We start from the raw sequence: 4,900 nt of genomic DNA, 5'->3' as shown, positions 1-4,900 counted from the left end.
GAGGGGGGAAGGGGGAGGAGGAGAATGAGGAGGAGGAAGAAGAAAAAGGAGAAAGAGAAGAAGAGGAGGAAGAAGGAGAACTACTCATGTGAGAAGCAAAATAAAATTAAAAGAATGGGAAACATACTTTTGGGGGGGATATTTATTTTTATCTTAGAGATGTGGGGTACAATTCAGGGTTAGGTGTACAAACATTGATTATGCAGGTACCCTTATTGATGAGGTGTAGCCTCTCCCTCCCCTAAAAGTTTCCCTCAACTGCCAATCCCACCTCCCCCCTCCCACCCCGCAATTTCCCACTACTGCCAATCCCCTTCTTATAGTACTATGATAATTGTTCAAGGTACGCGTATGAGTGGGAATATATGGTACTCTGATCTTTGTTTCTGTGATAGATCACTAAGTATGATCAACTCTAAATCCATCCAAGTTACTGCGAAGTCCACGTTTGTCCTTCTTTATGGCTGCATAATATTCCATTGTGTATATGTACCACATTTTTTTAATCCAGTCCATCTTCGACGAGCAGCATAGTTGGTTCCATGTTTTTGCTATTGTGAATAAAGCTGCAACAGACATGCATGTGAAGCTGTCTTTTTTGAAGAATGATTTGAGTTCCTCCAGGTGTATTCCTAATAGGGGAATGGCTGGGAATTATGGAAGATCAATTTCTAGTTCTTTCAGAAATCACCCCACTGTCTTCCAAAGATGCTGTACTAGTTTGCATTCCCACCAGAAGTGTAGAAGCATTCCTTTTTCTCCACATCCTCACCAGCATCTGTTGTTTATTTTAATAATGATGGCCATTCTTACTGAGGTTAGGTGGTATCTCAGTGTGGTTTTGATTTGCATTTCTCTGATGATGAGTGAGGCTGAGCAAAAGAATGGCAAAAATTATTAAAATTAGTATACTTAATGAAAGTTCATAAAACCAAAAATTGCTTAAAAGGAGAATAATATAAAATAGAAATCTTAGGAAAAAAATTAAAAATAAATAACAGGAGGAAATGTTCAAAGGTACGTGTGTTGACAGGTTAATAGATACATAAAATATCTGTAACATTTTTTATCCTTAAATATATATTTTGGAAATCATTCTAATTCTGTAACTGTAGACCTGCTTCACTATTTTAATGAATGTATAATATTATCATGTAAAGATAACTTCAGAACTGGTGGTCATTTATAATATGTCCAGCTTTTTGCAAATTCAAACAATACCACAGTGAAGTGCTTTGTACATCCTCTTCTGCATGAATATGTACAAATCTCTGTCAGATAAATGTCTAAAAACAAAATTACTGTGCCTACAGGCATGTTCATTTTTACACATGATATGTAACACTAAATTGCTTTACAAGAAGGCTAAAACAAAGTGACTTTTCCACATGACATAATAAGTAAAAATCGTATCCCTTTGTGATTTTAATTTGCATTTCACATATATGTAAGAATAAGCTTCTTTATCATATATTTGAAAATCATGTTAAAAGACTCTGTCCTGGTTCTTTGCTGCCACTTCCACTGAAATGTTGGTCTTTCATAACAGACATGTCTAAGCTAAGGAGTTTAACCTTTTGTCTTTCACATGCTTCACAGTTCATTTTTCTGGAGTTTGTCACTTGTTTTGTGTTTTGCTTTGTTTATGACATTTGTCTATTCAGAAATAATACTTTTATGTATAAAATACATAAGGCCTTTGAATATTTTAAGGCCTTTGAATATTTAGTGATCTTAGATCTTTTGCCTGATACTATCTTATTTCCGCATTCAAATATTTTATTATTTTGAAATTAAAGGTAGAAATTTAATTTATGGTGTTTTAAAATTAAATTTTGGCACAACCACATTTTGTTGAAAAGTTCTCTTACTACCTAATGATATGAAATTTTACCTTTACGATAAAGTAACTCTTCATGCATATATGGGTTCATTTCTAAAGACTGACATAAAATATTTTGAAAAACCTTGCTTTGTAGGATCATTTGAGATAAAATTAATTCAGTAGTTTTATAAAGCAGTATTTTTATTTAAAAAATTCAAAGTCTGGTATTTAAGATTATTTGCCCAAGAATACAAACGTGGTATTTTATTTATGAACAATCTTAGCAGTTTCCTGTTCATTATTTTTTTCTTATAATCCAGTGATACTATGAAAAAGAAAAGTTAATACAATAAAGTGGACAAAAGCATATGTTAAATTTTAGCTTTATGTTTTTTCAGTTGGAGTCTCACTCTGTCACCCAGGCTGGAGTGCAATGGCAAACTCACAGCCACCACATCCTCGACCTGCTGGGCTCAGGTGATCCTTCCGCCTCAGCCTTCCAAGTAGCTAGAAGTACAGGCATGCACCACCATGCCCAGCTAATTTTTGATTTATTGTAGAGACGAGGTCTCACCAAGTTCCCCAGGCTGGTTTTGAACCCCTGGGCTCAGGCAATACTCTAGCCTCTGCCTCCCAATGTGCTGGGATTATAGGTGCGATTGGCAAATTTTAACTTTGTTAAACAGAGTAGTCTGGTTATGCTCAATAACTGGAAGGAGAGAAAACTAGATCAAATTTGGAAACATCTGTTTATGTTCCTGGTCTTCCTAGCTGTCATCTTGGGAAAATTATTTGATTTTTCTGAATTTCAAAATTGTCATCATCTAAATATAAATAGTAAAAATGTATTTTCCTAATTTATACAGTGGCAATGCCTTTCAAAGGAATTAATAAAATGTGTTTTATGTTTATAAAATATATTACCTAATAGATATAGAGAATGAGAATAAGGAGCCTAGTAGGATGATACATGAAAAGTCATATTTTATAAAGATTATTTTAACAACTATATGAAGTGTTTCAGAATAGTATGCATATGTGAAGAGAAATTTTACTTATTTTATAATTTATATTATAAAAGCAATCTTGACAATCCCTGAGAGCAAGTCTTCATGGAATCGATTTGATTTCTTCTTAGATGACTCTCCAAACTTGCATGCCCAAAGTTTGTGTTTTGTTAGAAACATTTTCTTGATTGCTTCTGAGTTTGGGTTGGTTTTCTCACCTGCTGAGTCCCTTTTGTTCTTTCTTCCTGTACAATGTTGGCAGCAGCAGATGCTAATTACACTGTATCTCAGAGGCTCACACAGAAGGATAAGACTAAGACAGTAATGGCATCAAGACTCCTGGGACAGCACTCTCAGAGGATCTATGACTTCTATGAATGGCCATAAATTACATTTGGGTTCTTGAAGTTGACCCTTCAGTAGGTCAGAGAATTTGGTTGATATTACAGAAGACTCAGAATAAATTCAAAAGACAAAATGGCCTGATTATCATGTTTGGGTCACAGTTCAGTCTTCCATCACACCCCATGTCCGTCACGTACTAGACAAACTGATAGACTCCAACCCAGCAACAGGTAAATGCAGAAGTGATTTGGGGAGGTCAAAATCAAAAGTTACCTTGCTTTGTCATTGCTTTATGGAGTGGGGTAAAGGGAATTACTCAGGGGTAGAGCCATAAAGTGATTTTTTTAAAATTTAAAAGATTGATTTTACAAGTCAAATTTTTGTTTGAAAAAACAATGAGCTTATGTAAAGTGCATTCATGTAAGATGTAAGATTCAAAATCTTAAATTATTCAACACTTTTCTTCTAAATTTACTAGATTATAAATTTGGGCAAGTCCTCTAACCCTTGACACTTGAGTTTCCTTTCTGCTATTATTTTTTAAAAGTTATTCTTATTTTAGAGGCTTATTATGAGAATAAAACAAGCATAATTAATATGTAAGCAATTATATATAAACATATGTGTTCACATATATAAATTAAGTTTATGGATAAAAAATTTGAAGTCTAGTATTTGCAAATCCATCTTATATGCTATTTTATCATGAAGAGAGCTATGGAAAAATCCAAGCATTAACAATCATGTTACCTACCTTTGAAACTTTATATTTTTAGTAAAACAGTATTTTAAAGTATTTTTTACTTCATATGTTTAGTAAAAAAGTATTTTAAAGTATTTTTGCCTGCTTTTTTCACAATAATTTTTCTAGATTAAAACTGCTATTTACACTATAAAGTTTGTGACTATTAACATAATGAGTTTTTGGAAAAATCAATTTGGCTCTGAAGGTCCTACCATTCAGACAAATCAAAGGGATTGTTTAAATCTATGACAATTTAAAACAAGGTTCTATGGTAGGCAGAAAGCATGAGATTAAAACTATAGTAAAAGTCCTTAGACAGTTATATTAAGAAGAAATATATAAAATGAGTCAGAAGTGTAAATATTTTTCCTACTGCTGTCTATTAACATATATGTCATACTTAAAAAGTTAATGAAGAGCATAGTCATATGTAAACATCTAAAATAAAATAAAGTAATGGGATTCACATTTTCCTAAGTAATTTAATTTCCTGATTAAATACTTCTTCCTTGTCCCTCCTTCATTCCTTTGCACAACCTCAATTGCTTGAAATCTATAAATCCATCTGTCTCTCAGTCCCAGTTTATCACCCTCAGTGAGTATCATCAGCATGACTTTTTTCCTTCCTATTTAGGTAAATTAAAGCCCATAATTTTCTTACACAGCCAGAAGGGCAAGAATTCCCCACAGTCCTTATTACACAAATAAACTGAATTACTGGATTAAGTCTCATACAATAGTATTTCTCTTTTTTTTCTTTCTTTAAATTGAGAAAAGTTCTCGCACTGTCACCCAGGCTGGAGTGCAGTGCATGCTCATAGCTCACTGTATGTATCCTCAAACTTCAAGGCTTAAGTGATCTTCCCACTTCAACCTGGGACTTCAGGTGCATTGCCACTATGCCTGGCTAAATTTTTTTAAAACATTTTTGGCCGGGCTCGGTGGCTCAGCCTGTAATCCCGCGCCTTTGGGAGGCTG

This window comes from Carlito syrichta, unplaced genomic scaffold (assembly GCF_000164805.1).
Source record: "Carlito syrichta isolate Samal-C Ts95f unplaced genomic scaffold, Tarsius_syrichta-2.0.1 Scaffold304492, whole genome shotgun sequence".
NCBI classification, from domain to species: Eukaryota; Metazoa; Chordata; class Mammalia; order Primates; family Tarsiidae; genus Carlito; species Carlito syrichta.
The sequence above is the reverse complement of the archived record's forward strand: the minus strand, read 5'-3'. Positions refer to the sequence as shown.